This window comes from Arvicanthis niloticus, chromosome 5 (genome assembly GCF_011762505.2).
Source record: "Arvicanthis niloticus isolate mArvNil1 chromosome 5, mArvNil1.pat.X, whole genome shotgun sequence".
NCBI lineage: Eukaryota > Metazoa > Chordata > Mammalia > Rodentia > Muridae > Arvicanthis > Arvicanthis niloticus.
In genome coordinates, this window is record NC_047662.1 from 12,341,382 (window position 1) to 12,358,474 (window position 17,093).

At 45.2% G+C, this 17,093-nt stretch overlaps 1 protein-coding gene across 3 annotated transcripts in view; it reads left to right on the forward strand.

Annotated features, from left to right (window-relative positions):
* Nucleotides 1-17,093, forward strand: part of Kazn (kazrin, periplakin interacting protein) — a 977,884-nt gene that overhangs the window by 523,539 nt on the left and 437,252 nt on the right. The window lies entirely within an intron of this gene.

Below are 17,093 nucleotides of genomic sequence, written 5' to 3' on the forward strand. Positions count from 1 at the left end.
CATTACGGCTGCTTTGAGATATGACCACTCCAACAATTTCCCTGTCATCTACGTGGATAGACATTAAAATTGTACCAAACTGTTATCAACAGGGTGATGGTTTAATCTTGACTGTCAAGTGTCTGGGGTTTAAAATCACCATAGAAGCGAATCTCTGGGCATCTGTGTGAGAGAGTTTCTAGATTGGGTTAATGGAGATAGGGAGACCCACTGTGGGTGGCAACATCCACTAGGCTGATGTCCCAGATGGAATAAAAAGTAGAAAGTGAGCTGAGCACAAACATCCATATCTCTCTGCTTCCTGTGAATGCCATGTGACCTGCCACCATGCTTTCCTTGCCACCCCCACACTAGGAGGCCAAATAAAATCATCTTTCCTTAGGTTGCAAGTGAGTTCATTGGGCCACCACCCTCAGAAGTCCCCAGCCCCTGTCCTTTTGCACTAACACTAAGGAGGCTCTGTTTTAACACCTGTTTAGAGTTCTGTCTCTCTTAGAAAACAACAGGACCAAGTTATTAATCCATTAAGGTCCATTTCAAAAGCAGAACGGACTTCCTCAGGCATCCTATTCTGGGGAGAGGGGTCAGGGAGAAGAACCACTGAACAGAGAATGCACATATTGGTGAAGGTGAGGGTGAAGAAGAGGAAGGCAAGCCCCACAAACCCTCATCTCCCTCCACCCCTACCAATGACAAACAAGGGATGTCCAGATGGGATTTTGATAGCTAGCCACACAGTCACAAAAAGGGAGGGCACCATCCACCACAGTGACTGTTTTCTCCAGGCATTACTAGAAGAAACTGAGAAAACAAGCAGGCATGGAGAGCAAGGGCTCCGAGCTGCCCCCAAATGCTGGTCAGTACCGACTCTGACATTTACAAAGTGGCCAGGACCAGTCTAGCCAAATCCCTCTTCCCTCTATGCTCCCCTCATGATATTTAAACAGAAATGTCACCCTGGTGGCATTTATGTCCCCCCTGAGTCCATCAGAAGTGTGGCTGTCATTGGAGTGGCTCCTTTATGCTCCCTTTTCAGAGCAAAAGTGCAAAGTGTTGGTCTCAAAAGGAGAAGAAGAAAGGGAAAGAGCGGAGCAAAAGCAAATAGGGGCTTTATAAACTAAAGGTGAAATCAAGCCGCAGTAGCAAATACTGTGAACTCAAAGGCTGGAATGGCCTGAGACATTCAAAGAGGCCCCTCCCACTGAAGGCACTGGGTAGTCTTTAATTCTGCCTCCTGTGTAAGATCATGACTATGGCGAGAACCAGGGCACACCCCACAGAGCTTAAGGACTTCAGCAGAGAACCACGAATCACACCCACTCGATGAGATAGCAGACCACTGGGAAAGGCGTCCTCTTAGAACCATCTTTCTTTTGAAGCCAGGGACAGGTTGGACAAGCAGAGTCATTCAAAATCTAGTTTCTTGAGTTGGAGACTGATTAATTGCATCCTGGGCTTGTGTCATCAGAATAGATTTCTTTTTTTTTTTCTTTTTCTTTTTCTTCTTGGCAACATGCGCTAACAATTGCATTTTTAAAAAATGCACAGCAGTGCGCAGCACAGAGAGACCCCTATTTGGAAGCCTCGACATTTCCATGAGATGCTGCAGCTAAATTAGAAAGTGTGCGCTTTAGAGATTGCCAGTGTAGAGATGCATTTGTGGCAGGGAAAGTGTGCTAAGGTCTGATATTGCACAGCTCTTCTCCATGAAAACACTCATGGGGTCGGGGGTGGGACAAAGGGACGAAGGGACAAAGGGAGGGAGAGAGAGAGAGACATCTACACTTGCTCACTTCTGAGACCCTCACCATTACCAGTGTGATTTTCTTCCTAGTGACAGCTTCATAAATTGAGAAAGACCCTGATGCCCATTTCCTGACTTTGCAATGACTTGGTCACACATGTGAGGCTAGGTGACACTTGCTTCGGCTCGGAATGTTCTTGGTGCCATCTTGATTTGATTTGCCCTGTAACGGACTAAACTTATGGAAAAACAAGCTATGTGTTTGTCTTCAGCAAAGCAGGTGTGACCTACCTGCATCTCATTGGGTCTTGTTGGCATAAAAGTTCAAGCTTTGTAACTAAAGAAGCTAGGCTCGGCCGGGCAGTGGTGGCACACGCCTTTAATCCCAGCGCTTGGGAGGCAGAGGCAGGCAGATTTCTGAGTTTGAGGCCAGCCTGTTCTACAGAGTGAGTTCCAGGACAGCCAGGGCTACACAGAGAAACCTTGTCTCAAAAAACAAAAAAAAAAAAAAAAAAAAAAAAAAAAACAAACAAACAAAAAAAAAAACAAAAAAAGAAAGAAAGAAAGAAAGAAAGAAAGAAAGAAACTAGGCTCGGTGAGAAGACAGGGCAGGAGGGAGAGCCAGCTCCTTATAACTGCCTTCTATACCATTTCAGCTTGACCATGATCTTTATAACTGAAGTTCTCAGGGGCAGCTTCTCCAGAAATCTCCCTGTAGACACACAGTTGTCTGTCTTGCTATCGTTTAAGATACCTGGCCGAGAAGAGAGGACATGCAAATGAACACAGATGCCCTTGACCCTCTTTTGGTACAGACAATAGAATACTGACAGTGCTTCCTGTCAAGCAATAAATAATACATCCACAATGAGCAGGCTGCTTACTGAACAGTGGATAACTCATAGACCTTTTGTTTTCTAGATATAGAAGAAAAGATTTGCCAGCAAAGGCTGGAGTGGGGGACCAATATTAAATCTATTTTCTTCCTAGCCATTTAATTTCAACAGTGATTACAAGTCATCAGGTAGATAAGCAATCGACCTCTCTTGGTTCTCAGATAAACCCCTCATTGCCACCCTGAAGGTCTTTTTTTTTCTAGCACCAAGGTACTGGGAATGTCTGGACCCCACAGCATGTTGGAGCTCTGAGTCATCAGACTATGTTGGTTGCCATGGAGATACTCATCATCTGGATCTACTGGTCCCTCCAGGTCTGGGTGTATTGCTTCTGCACTAGGCATAGAGGCCAGGGATCTTGGTGAGTTTAAGAAGCTTGACCTTAGCATTCTCATCATGCCCATGCCAGGGTGAGGGGTGCTAGTGCCCCTTACTTACAGAATCCTTTTGGGGGTCAAGTTCAAAGAAACAAACTTCCTTACAAAGACTATGACCCTGCTTTCTCTTCACACTCTTCCTTCTCTCTTCCCTTAGACCATTCTCAAGGGTCCATCCCCTATCACCTTCATGGTTTTAAATTTAGATGAACTAAGAAGAGAAGTATCTTACAGGGGACTCTAATTTTCTACACGTTCATAGTTCACAGAGAAATTACCTTCAATCTGGGGATGGAGCTCAATGATAGAGATTGGATCTGGTATGCATGAGGCCCTAGGACAAGAAGGAGGAAGAGGAGGACGAGGAAGAAGAGGAGGAGGAGGAAAAGGAGGGTGGGGAAGAGAAGGAGGGTGGGGAAGAGGAGAAGGATGGGATAGGAAAGAGAAAGAGCAGGGGAAGGAGGAAGGAGAAGAAAGAAAGAAGAAGAGTAAAAACCATCTTTTAATATATACTAACATAACCTAGCCCTTGAAAAGTCAACAAAGTCATTAGCATAAAGGAGAACATCTAATTCTTCCCCTGGCCCATCACCAACAGCTTCCCGTAGCTTCTGATACTCTCCTAGTTTGTCAGCATACAGCTCCCCTCTCGAGCTTGTTCTGTCTGCCATCACGGTGCTCTCTCTTCTCTTTGGTGCCAACACTCAGGCAACAGCAGGAATAGGTATGAGTTGGTAGATGCCATGGCTATGAGGATCACCATGCCCCTGGGCTGTACAGAGCACACTGGCAGCCATGCTAGGCCAGGAGATGGTGAAGTTGAGTAAGATAGCCAAGGTCAGCTTTAAGACAAGACATGGTCACAGAAGATGGTGTGAGAATACCACATGTGGCCTCAGCAATTAGAAGCACTTGCTGCTGTCACGGAAAACCCCAGCGCCAACATGGGACAGCTCGCAACCACCTGTAATTCCAGCTCTAGAGATCTCCCATCCTCTTCTGGTTTCCACGGGTACCAACATGCACACGTGTGTGTGTGTGTGTGTGTGTGTGTGTGTGTGTGTGTGTGTGTGTGCATGTGCACCACATAGAGAAAATAAATAAATAAATAAATAAATAAATAAATATTTCAAATTAATTTATCTTTAAAAGGAAAAGAAAACACTATATATGCCCAATAATGCAATAACTAAGAGAAAGCAACATTTGTTTTTAAATTTTAATATTATTTTAAACTTCACACCAAGTTATATTGATTGAATGTTACGTATGCTTCCCCCAAAATCCCTTAGCCAACACCCTCCCTTCTGTCCTCCCTCATCATCCCATCATATCCTCCCTTCCCATAACTCTGTTGTTTCTGTTATCGCTCTCCATATATCCCCACATATATGATTTTGTGTCGATAAAGTCTAGAACCCACAAAGGAGAGAGAACTTGAGCAGTCTGTCTTTCTGTGACTGGCTAATTTGTTTATGGGATCATCTCCAGTTGCATCCAAACCTCTACAAACAAGACAACTTCATTTTTTATGGCCAAAAAAAAATCTATTGTGCATAGATGCTGTATTTTGTTATCTATTTTTGTGGTTCAGGACAGAGTTGGTTTCATAGCTTAGCTATTATGAGTGAACATTGTTGTGTGAGTGTTACCACCCAATCAATAAATCACCCAATCAATAAATGGGCTAATGAAATGAATGGGTGGTTAGCCAGAGATGAAGCGAAAATGGGCAATAAGCATGAAAAAAAAAAAAAAAGCGAAAATGCCAATTTCACCAGACATCAAAGAAATGCAAATCAAGACTACACTGAGATTCCATCTCAGCCCAGTCAAGACAGAGGTCACCAAGGAAACAAATAACAACAAATGTTGTCAAGGATACAAGCAACATTGCTGCTAACTGTGCTAACTAGTCCAGCCACTACAGAGATCAGGACAGTGGTTTCTCCAAACCTGGAAATAGATCTACTGTATTTTACTAACAAGTTTTATGTCAACTTGACACAAGCTAGGATCATTTTGGAGCAGAGACGCTCAACTGAATAAATGCCCCTATAATCTCCGCCTGCAGGCAAGATTATAGCACATTTTCTTAATTAATGATTGATGTGGGAAGACTGAGTTCCCTAAGGGTGGTATCACCACTGCACAGGTGGCCCTGAATGGTATAAAATCAAAACCAAAAACAAACAAACAACAGGCTGACAAGCCATGAAAAGCAAGCCGTAAGCAGCCATCCTCCATGATCTTTATCAGAAACCTGCCTCCAGGTTCCTGCCTTGCCTTGAGTTCCTGCCCTGCCTTCTCTGTATGATGGGCTGTGATGTGTAAATATAAGTTGAACAAGATCTTCCTCCCAAGCTGCTTTTGATCATGATTTTTTTTAATCACAGCTTTTCTTTTACCACGATAGTTGCTTTTTCTAATGCTGTGATAAAACACAATGACCAGTAAAAGAAAGCATTATATCTTGGAACTCATCGTTTCAGAGGATTAGCGTCCACAACCACCATAGTGGGGAGCATGGCAGCAGGCAGGCACTGAAGCAATAGCTCAGAGCCTACATCCTTACCAGAAAGTATGAGGCAGAAAGAGAGCTAACTGGAAATGGCCTGGGCTTTTAAGACCTCAAAATGTGTTTCCAATGACAGATCTCCTCTATCAAGGCCACACCTCCTAATCCTTCCCAAACAGTTCTACCAACTGGGAACCAAATGTTCAATACATGAGCCTCTGGGGGTCATTCTAGTTCAAACTGCAACAGACACACATGACCAAGATATTCCTGGGTGTTTACCCAAAGGTAAATAGAGATTCTTGTTAAGTCTTATTTTACAAGTGTGTAAGCATATGGCTTACAGATGTCCCTGTGGGACTCAGCACAACTCCCTAGTTATATAAACACAGGCAGCCTTGGAGGTCTGTGTTAAGCCAGTGACCAGCTGTCATAGTTTCCTTTCTGTTTCTGTGATAATAAAATAATAATAATTCTGAACAAAAGCAGCTTAGGAGAGGAAAGGGTTTATTTCAGCTCATACTTCCAAACCCATCATCAGAGCAGGAACTCAAGAAGAAAATGAAGCAGAAACCATGGAGAAAGGCTGCTTGCAGCTCCCTCACTCATGCTGGCTAGCCTTCTCGGACATCCCAGGACCACCTGTCAACAGGAGAGCCCTGCCTACAATGGGCTGGACCCTCCTCAAAAATCAATTAGTAACCAAGGGACTAGAAAGATGGCTCAACAGTTAAGAATATGTGATCTTCTTGCAGTAGACCTGAGTTCAATTCCTAACACCCCTGTCAGGTGGCTCACAACTGCCTGTAACTCCAACTTGAAGGCTTCCAATGGCAACTTATGACATCGATATATGCACACACACACACACACACAGAGAGAGAGAGAGAGAGAGAGAGAGAGAGAGAGAGAGAGAGAGAGAGAGAGAGACACTCGCAATTTTTAAAAATTAAAAAAAAAAAAAAAAAAAAACTCAAGACGTTCTCATGGGCCAATCTGTTCTAGGCAATACCTCAATTGAGACTCCCTTCTCAGTTGACTCTAGGCTGTGTTAAGCTGACAGATAAAGCTAAGCGACCCAGCTTTCCCATGCCAAAGCCCCAGTTTTCCAGTCTGGCTCTAAGTTTGCTCATGTGTAAAACTAAAGGATTACACCTGTTGACACCAGACCTCACCTTTTATCAGCTCCAGCAGTCTCAGATCTTGGCCACTTTTAGTATAGACAGTATTTTTAAATGCTATTTTGTGGATGAGAGACCTGTTCCTTACCAAGCTACAGAGCAGGAGGGATTTAAAGCCTGAGCATGTCCACCTGCCATTAGTGTGCCTGCACTGTGACTCTATAAAACCCGGCAAACTTTATGTGTATTAAAGTTTAATCATAGCCCAAGAGAGAAGAGGCAAATGGGAAGTGAACAATTCCTAAGGGGCGATTTATTCACGATGGTTCTCATATGTATGGTAAATACTCTCCTTGCTTGATTCTGTGATGAAAGTGGGTTCTTACAGCCTAGAGGCTATAAGGGAAGCGGAAACCTTCTAACATAGAATAAAGAGATGAAATATTCATGTATCTCTTCAGAGATACAGCAGGGTGTGAACTGACATGTGCTTTCAACTTGGCCACATGTACCTAACACAAATGCATTCGCTACTGCACACCCAGTGCTGATTTGATGAGGTGACAGTGTGAGATGGCACTGGGCACCCAGCAAGGACATAGGGCCTAAGAAGATGGTATGTGGATGTGAATATCTGAGTTGCAACATGGATGTGTGTTCATATGTGGACATGCGTAAATAGATGATATGTGATAGATACATGATTGATAGATAGATAGATAGATAGATAGATAGATAGATGATAGAGATAGTGGATAGATAGATAATTGATAGATTATTGATAAATAGATGATTGATAGATAAATGATTGATGTATAGGTGATAGAAAGATAGATAGATAGATAGATAGATAGATAGATAGATAGATAGATAGATAGATAGATATAACAGATAGATGATAGTAGACAGATACAGACAGACAGACAGACAGACAGACAGACAGACAGACAAAGACATGTAAGCACACACATGAATAATGGGAGTATAAATATATACATAAAAGCATGTGATGATGAATGATACAAGCCATGTTCTAGCAGGTTGCTTAGCTTCTATTAGGCTCTGTTTTCTTCTCACTTAAAACAAAATTAGGCAAACCTTGTCTTCAAAGAGCCAGATAGTGCCGGGCAGTGGTGTCGAACGCCTTTAATCCCAGCACTTGGGAGGCAGAGGCAGGTGGATCTCTGAGTTCGAGGCCAGCCTGGTCTACAGAGTGAGTTCCAGGTACAGCCAGGGCTACACAGAGAAACCCTGTATCAAAAAACAAAACAAAACAAAACAAAAAAACCAAAGAGCTAGATAGCAAATATTTCAGGCTGTGAATCGTGAGGTGCCCATAGCGAGTACTCTTTCTCACCGTGGAGAACAAAATCCACAGACAGCGTGAAATCACACAAGGGCTTCATATGCCAATAAAGCTTTATTTCTGCACACCGGAATCCGAGGTTCACAGAACGATCACATGTCTCTACCTTTTTCAAGCATTTGGACCCGGAAGTGCGGCTATCTGCTGGCAAAGCACACCTCATAGGTGATAGGTGGGGTTTGATGGAAGGGTCACAGTTTTCCAATACGTAATTTAGAACGGCATCTCTCATAGAGACAGACACTCGTAGGCACTCTCTAGGTGAGACTGGATCAATCTGCAAAGGTCAACTCCATCCAGTAAGAAGCAGAAGCATCGCAGACAGAGTACCTGACATTTGTGAGTGTTTGAGCTCAATCTGGGCTAAGCCCTTCGACTCTGCCTTTCCCTTGTGATAAGTACAATTCTGGGGAAATAAATGTGGATGCTGAGGTGACTTGCTCATCTCACCTAGGAAGCTGCAGAATCAAGATTTAGATCTTGAGGTCCTTAGGCTGTGCTGTGTGTGCCCATGTGTCTGTGTATGAAGCGTACACATATGTGGGGGTACATGTACATGCATGGAGAGTCCAGAGGCCAATGTTGGCTATCTTCCTCTACACTTTTGCACTTTATTTGAGTTAAGGTCTCTCAATGAACCTGTGACTCTGATTGGTTAGGCAGGCTGGCCAGAGATCTCCAGGGATCTACCTTTCTCTGGTTTTCCTGACACCCAGCACTGTGGTTATAGGTGTGCACTGTTAAACCACCTTCTGAAGAGATTTCTGTGGGTTCAGGTCCTAACTCTAGCACAGCGCACACTTTGCCAACTGAGTCCTTTCCCAGCCCCCAAGCTGTGATTTCCAGCAGAGACGCGCAGACTGCTTGTAAGGCACGGATAATGTCTGGTGCTTAGAGATCCCTGGAGGTGCATGAGCTACTGCCTCTACCGCCATCATGGTCAATGTTCCACATCAGCCATACTGAAATCACCACTCACAATACCACTTCCAACATCTGGCTTCTGCCATGAGATGTCCAAATATGTTCATTTCCCCTGGCTTTCTATATCCCAGAAGCATCATTTAGCAAATAATGATGTTATAGCATTTGACCTGTGCTTTTGGCTCCGCCTAGGGTCAGACAAGTCAACTATTTCCAAGATGTTCCATGTGAGATAACAAAGGGTGAGAGAGAATGTCTCTGGAGTCTGGAATATGACTCAGTTCATAAAATGCTCAATGTACAAACATGAGGACCAGAACCCATATGACGAGTCGGGTACATGGAGCACACAGCTGAAATCCCAGTGCTGGAGACGTAGAGATGTGAGAATCCTGAACCTCACTGGCTATGTAGGCTAGTCTAGGAAGTTCCAGGACAATGAGAGCTCCTGAATCCCCAACAAAGAAGGACAGTTCCTGAGGAATGGTGGCAGAAGTTGTCCTCTATCCTACACACATAGAGCAAGAGAAGGGGGCGGGACAGTTTTGCAATATAAGTCTGCCCCTTGTTGGTATATGAGTGGTTAAAAGTATCTTAGTCACTGTTCAACCACTGTGAAGACACTCGGTGACCATGGCAACTCTCATAAAAGAAATCATTTAATTGGGGGCTTGCTTATAGTTTCAGGTTAGTCTGTGATTGACATGGCAGAAAGCAGACAGGCACAGCACTGGGGCAATAGCTGAGAGCTTTATATCCTGATCTATAAGAAGCAGAAGCAGCAGCAACAGCAGAAGGAGAGAGAGAGAGAGAGAGAGAGAGAGAGAGAGAGAGAGAGAGAGAGAGAGAGAGAGATTGTTGGACCTGGCATGGGCTTTTGAAACCTCAAAGCTCACTCCCAGTGACACACTTACCAAGAAGGCCACACCTCCTGATCCTTCCCAAATAGTTCCACTTCAAATATATGAGCCTATGGGGCCCATTCTTACTCATACCACCACAAGTCATGTATCAAAGAACCAAGGTGCCTCTGTATATATGAATGTATTACATCCATTACCAAGCTCACCGGATACTGGAAACTAATCACTTCTTCATCCGTATCCTCAGAAGTATTCATGCAAGCTGCAATGTTTGCTGGGAACACAGAGTTCAGATCAGCCACTGCCAAACGAAATGAAGATTTGAGCAAACATCACTGTGTCCCTCCTTTGATTTTTATCTTCCTGCTCTTGGTTATGGCCTCTTCACAGTTTCCTAGTGCCCCATGTCAAAAGCCCATGGATCCTGTACCACATCTCTGTCCTTCCCAGTGCCAGAAACCTCCTTGCCCTGGACTATTTTGAGATATCAGGAAACTACTCCAGCACGTGGTACATACAATGAATTAGACAAAATGTTCTCCCTGCTACCCCCACCACCACCCCCCTGTGCCCATCTTGAGAGAGATGACCTGTCAACCACAAGTGAGTCTCTCTCAGAATAATCCAGAACAATTGGGAGCCCGTCTCTCTGATCATACCATCTAATTGACCTATGACTAATCACAGCCTGCCTCCCACATGCAGTTCATCAAATTCTGAACTCATGTACCTATTAGCACGTAAGAAACCAGCTCAGAACATAATGGGTTACAACCATTTGCTGTCATGTCACACTGATGGGATTGACTAAGCTTAGCTGGGCGGCTCTCACTCAGGGACTTTTGTAAATTAGTCAGATAGTGGTGGTAGCTGGGGTTGAAGTCATGTGGACTTATTCACAGATGCCTGTGTCGGGTGGGAGTCTGGTCTGGAGTCTCAGAATCTCTGTCTCTCTGTCTCTCTGTATCTCTCTGTGTTTCTCTGTCTCTCTGTGTCTCTGTGTCTCTCTGTGTCTCTCTATGTCTGTCTCACCATCTCTCTCTGTGTCTCTGTCTCTCTCTCTGACTCTCTTTGTGTGTCTATGTGTGTGTGTGTGTGTCTGTGTGTGTCTGTGTGTGTCTGTGTGTATGTGTGTGTGTCTGTGTGTGTATGTATATCTATGTATGTGTGTGTGTCTGTGTGTGTGTCTGTCTAAGTGTGTGTGTGTGTGTATGTGGGTGTATCTATGTGTCTGTATGTCTGTGTGTGTGTGTCTATGTATGTGTGTGTCTTGTGTGTGTCTATGTGTCTATGTATGTCTATATGTGTGTGTGTGTGTGTGTGTCTATGTATGTCTATATGTGTGTGTGTGTCTGTGTGTCTATGTGTGTCTATATGTGTGTGTGTCTGTGGGTGTCTCTGTGTGTGTCTGTGTGTACATACCTGACTTCCCCTCCTCTTTTCCCTCCGACTTCCACCACAGACCCTCTCTCTGTGGTCAGCCTGGGTGTGCTCACAACATGGTAACATTAGGTCAGTCAAACTTAGACGAGAATTCGGGACTCTAACCGCAATGTTCCCTTCTGGCCCTGCACAGCCTGGTCTAGGAGGGCACCATTCTTCTGTACTGTGCTCTTCCTCCAGTATATTGTGCTTGAGTCGTACAGCCCATCCATATTCAAAGGGAAGAGGCATAGCCACCACCTATGAGAAGGATGTCAAGGAAACTGTAGCCACAACAGGAAAGACGGAGACCCAGGAGTCATCTTCTCTGGCCTCTATCCGAGGAACATGAGAATGAGACGCAGGATATTCCTCCACAAGCAATGATGTGAGTTTGCACTAGCATCTGACAATACCCAGCCCTGGACCTGAAGCTCCCCAGGGAACAAAGGCCTCCCCATTTCCCTGAGAGGCTCATCCAACTGGAAACGTCTCTGCCTCCCAGAAAATTCTGTTTGCATCTAGCAAAGATCTGCCTTGTGCTGACTCTATTCTACATGTAGTTCTTAGGAGACAAAGAACTCTCTTCCTCCTTTGCACAGGACATGGTTGCTGTCCCGAAATGCCATTCTCCTGGCTGCTCTGAGTCTTCTTCTCAAAGCAAGGCACGCCTGAGTTTTCATCCTGCCAACCAGGTGTATTTCTCATTATTCTTCCCCAGCCTCTCATTTCCCCTCTGAACAGGCTCCATTTTCTCTACATCATCATTGAAGTGCAGAAGAGGAGGCTGGCTCAGGAAACCTCATATCCTCAGTGGTAGTGCTTGGGCAGGAAGTTAAAATCTGACCAAAGGGGCTAGAATGATGGCACAGTGGCTAGAGCAGGGACATGCCACCCTGAGGATCTAAGTTTGAATCCTCAGAACCCGTGTATAGTTGACTGGTAGCACGCATGTCTGAATCCCAGAGCTTTTACGGGGAGATGGGAGGCTGAGGTGGGAAAATCCTCAGAATCTTACAAGCTAGTTAGCCTGGCATATGCAGATGAGAACAAAAACCAGGTCTCAAACAAAACCAAAAGTGAGAAAGTGAGTACTGGCCCCCAAAGTTGCCCTCTGACCTTTACACATGTGCTATGGTATGAGCAGGCATGCACATGTGAACACATGTACACCTACACACACACATGCACACATATACATACATACACACATGCACACACAGACAGACATGCACACACATACATAGACACACAGACACACACACATGCACACACAGACAGACACACACATACATACACACACAGACACACACACATGCACACACATACATACACGCACACATGCACACACACATACACACACATGAACACACACATGTGCACACACTCTCACATGCACATGTACATGCGTGTACACACACGTGGACTCACGTGCATGCACACACATATTACTCCAAGGCAGCCAGCTACTGAGTGAACCAGAGGCTGACTGACAGATACACACATCCACAGTGGCATCAAACATACTAATCCAAGAGACCTATCCAAGAGGAAGTCTCATGATCAAATTCCAATGACAAGGATGACAGGCTTCAGAAGATAACACATGGTATATCATCCAAACCACTCTAATGGAACCAGCTCAATACTGGGAGCCCAGGGAGCATAGTAGGCCTTCCGGTGCTTGGTAGAGATAACCATGACAGAGAATTAAGGCAGATGGGTGCTCCTGTGTCCAAATATGCCTCAAGAAGAGTAGCAATAAGACATGGGACACTGACCCAAAGCACACTGAGTTCACCCTAATGAGTCCTTCCAGTCTAGAAGGGACCAAGCTGCCTCCACAAGTAACCCTGGGCACCACCCTCGCTATCCATGCAGGCCTTTTGAGCAAGACAAATACACTCCAGCAAAGCTACAGTTGTAGCTTCAGAGAGCAGATTTCCCATCTCCTGGGTGCCCAAGACTGCTGTATGGCAGCTAGAATTTGTCTTGTATGAAATGAATGTTCTCAGCTTCTCGGAGGCCACCAGAGACAGACATCAGCAATGTCCCCTCCCTTGCTGCAGATCCCCTGAGATCACCCAATGAGACAGACACAGTTGGTTCTCACCTATAGAGGAATTGTCTCCTGATGGACTTCACCAGCTTGTGGCCCAAGGACCAAGTTGGTTGTGCAAGCCCAGGCAGGTCTCATCATCGATATCCTGCTTGAGGCCAGCCTTTTACTCTGAAGAGTGTTCCTCAAGCCAAGGCATTGTGAAGATCCCTCTGGTGGGGGCAGAGGGTGGTGGCAGGGGGTGAATGAGAAGGAGAAGGCAAGGGAAGATAGTAAAGGATCATCAGCCTGAGTGTGTGCCCAGTGGGATAACTGCAAGATGCCAACCAACTCTATCTTCCCATTGTCCCCTTTGTTTGCCATATCCAACAATTCTTCAGCAGAACAATTCTTCAATTCTTCACAAGCACCATCAGCACCAGCACCATCAGCATCACAATCATCATTATCATCATCACCACCATCACCACCACCACTCAAACCATCTGGCAAGTGCACTGAGTACCCAGGAAGGTCTGAGTAAAAGCAGCATATAAGCCATTTCTGACAAGTTTGGTGATTTACAACTTTCCTTTGTTTTATTGGTACTGTTCAAGACAAGACCTATGCATCCCAAGCTAATTCCAAACTCATGTGTTAGTGAGATGACACGCTGATGCCCTACCTCCAACTCCAGAGTGCTGGAATTACTTTTAGCTGTGTGGTACTATGTTTATCATATGTGATGCTGGAGACAGAACTCAGGGTTTCATGCACTCTACCAACTGAGGGCAAGCATCCTACCAACCGAGATACATCCATGCCCCTATTTTTCCTTCTTATACAATTTTAGTTAATGATTTTCAAGACATATTCCCTGGATCCCTAAGTGTCCCTAGAGCCTCCTCTCTAAAGACAGAAGTAGTGATGCCAGAAGATTCTGAAATGCATGGGCCGTTCATCTTCCATCGTGATGTTGGTCTGAGTAGGAGTCTGGCTAGTTCTGGTTTGCATGCCCTTCCTTCACAAGGAAGTCCCTGGTTTTATGGGTGGGGGGTGGGGGAAGCAAGGTCTTTGATTATAAGGAAGGGTGGTGTCAGCCTGTTTGAGGACATGATGGCCTTCCATCTTTCTCTTGATAGCCCGTGTTCATCCATCCACCCTCCTGCTAGATTTCCTGAGTCATTGTTCAGCTATCTCAAACAGTATCCCACCTTCCCAGCCCAAAGTCCTGGTCAGAGGTCCCCAGCTCAGCTTGCCAAAACCCAATATTCCATCCTTCCTAGGTTGTCCATCTCATACACACAATTACACAGCCTTCCAAACACAGGCGTCTTCTTTCCAAAGGGCAGCACTCGTAATGAACTGTTTTCTCAATTGAAAACAGGTACTTTAAAATTTTTTCATTTCTCTCCTTTTTTTTTTTTTTTTCCAAAATGAGAATCAAGTTATAACTGTGGTTGGGCACCTTGAGAGCATTCCTGCTTTTATACTTCATAGACTCCTTAATAATACAAAAATTGCCCACAGCACTTCACACTGAGTTATGAAGTCATTAACATTTCTGGGGTAAACACAATACCCCAGGACAAGTTATTAGACAAATCGTAATAGGCAAAGTCGGCACATTGAAAGGGCCCCACGACTAGCAGAAACACCTCCCTGCTCCTACAAGAAGGCATCGGACACAGCTCCCTGCGTCCCACAGGAAGATCAGCACTTTTCTCAGCCAACCAACCGGATGTATTGAATATTGGTGAGATTTTAAAGAACTGGTACCTTGCTATCCCAAGGCCAGCAATCGGAGCTCTGCATTCTGCCTCAAGGTTCCTGCGTATTTATGAGCCTGTCGGCTCCCCCTCCACAGTCCATCAGACCCACAACGAATCCTATCTGACAGAGCTGTTTGCTTTTAAATTAGATGAGGAATCCATCACACATGTTCTCCACAGCCCTCCCCTCCCCCGCCCACGCTCACCAGTCCTTCACAGCCATGTGTCAATGTCACTCGGCAGAGACATGTATTATCCCTTCTATTTTTTTAAATTGTGTGCATATGTGTGTGTGTGTATGTGCGTGTCTGTGGACACACATGTGGCATTGTGTGTGTGTAGTCCAAGGACAAGCTCAGGTGACTGTCTTCACTTCAGGGTATGCTAGTTGGCCCTAAAGCCTCTGGTGATTCTCCTGTCATCTGTCACCTCACTCTGGGGAAACTGAGGTTATAGACATGTGTGACTATACCCAGATTTTACATGGGTGCTGGGGATCCGAACTCAGGCCCTCATGCTTGCATGGGAAGTACCTTCCCCACTGAGCCCTCACCCCAGACCGTTCCTCTTTTGCTTTGATGAACAATAGAAATTGAGGTGGAGAGAGTAACCTTCCCTTGCTAGCTAATTCTCCTCTCTCTCTCTCTCTCTCTCTCTCTCTCTCTCTCTCTCTTTCTCTCTTTCTCCCTCTCCCTCTCCTTCCCTCTTTCCTTCCCTCTCTCCCTCCTTCCTTCTCTCTCATTTTAACTGCTCACATACAGAAACAGAAATATGAAGAAATTTGGGAACAGGAATTCACCTCACAATAGAGTATCTGTGCCTCCAGCTGCATCCCCAGTCATCAGATAGACTTCCGGGAAGTTCATGCAGGCCTCACACTTTCCCGTGTCCTAGTGAGCGCCCCCAGATTCTGTGGTGCTAGGGCTGAGCTCTCTGATAAAATCCCTTCCAGAATGATGTGATCCAAGAGTTAGCTGCATTTTACCCAAGAACCCCAGCATCCTGCATCCACAGCAGTTGCTTCTAACTCACACAGCACCCATTCTTCCTCATTAAAACGCCCCAGTGGGCATTTCCACTTCCCCCAGATACCTCTCGGGCAGTCCCTTGAAGGTAACCCCACTCCAAGTGCACACTGACTCTTGAAAGTCAATTAAAACAGTGGCACTAGCCTGCTCTCATAAGGATACCCAGAATCCCAGCAACGAAGAGAGAGAGGTGAAAGAGAGGAGAGTTCAGGGCTGAAAGCAAGACTCTTTCACAAGCAAACAAAACCCCACAGCACTCACTGTCCAAAGCCTAAGGTTCCATTCCACGACTGTGACATCTCCTATCTCCAGCTCTTGATCACACTATGATTCATGACCCGGAGTGTGGGCTCTACACAGCCTGTGGAGTCTTCAGCAGAGGACTCTGAAGCTCCTGGCTGGAAAGGATGATGGCGGCCTCTGCCTCTGAGCCTCCAGCTCTGGCTCATCTCCTGTTCCTCCACTTCATTTCCCATCAGCCATATCTTGGATCATTTGAGTCTACTGCCCATGTTTTATCCTTTTGTTTGAAGTTTGGAGCTTGTTGATGGAGTTCCTCTTCCTTATTCACTGAACACATCCCCTGGGCTCTCTGGAAGTCCCCACTGCCTGACACCCCAGCTGGAACACTAGCTCCTATTCAGAGTGCAAGAATTCACTAGGCACTTCTACTTTGCGGCCTCTTCCTGTTTTTCTCTCGGTCTAGTTTCTTTTCTGCTGTTGTAATAAAACACTCTGACAAAAGGCAGCTTTAGGGAAAAGGATTTATTTAGCTTATAATCTCAGGTTACAATCCATCATCTCAAGAAAGGCAAGGCAGGAACTCCAGCAGATAGTCATGTCATATCTGCAGTAAATAACAACTAATGTGTCTATGCTGCTGCTTGCTTGCACCTAACTTTCTTCTGTTTTATAAAGTTCAGGACCCCTGTCTAAGGAATGGTGCTGCCCACAATGGGCTTCCTACATTTATAGACAATCAGAACAATTTTCCACAGACATGCCCACAGGCCAACCTGATCTA